We start from the raw sequence: 305 nt of genomic DNA on the forward strand, positions 1-305 counted from the left end.
TAATTTAGACACATGGTTAGTTCCCGCAACCATAAAGATTCTATTCGCATGCACAGTCGACTAAGCTACGAGCAAATCGTCACATCTACCTGAGTGTATTTTACTCTATAAAGGTCAAACTAATTCCTTTGTACAGTACGTTTTATAAAACACGAGTTACTATTACAAATCGTCTACCTGTCTGTTATTTTTATTTAGATTTTATTACATTCGTTCGTGCAGTACATTTTATAGAATACGAGTTTCTGTGACGATGATGATGATAATGAATTTGAAATGCGCTCTCGTTCAAAATAATATTAGAT

Source organism: Penaeus monodon, chromosome 25 (assembly GCF_015228065.2).
Source record: "Penaeus monodon isolate SGIC_2016 chromosome 25, NSTDA_Pmon_1, whole genome shotgun sequence".
NCBI classification, from domain to species: Eukaryota; Metazoa; Arthropoda; class Malacostraca; order Decapoda; family Penaeidae; genus Penaeus; species Penaeus monodon.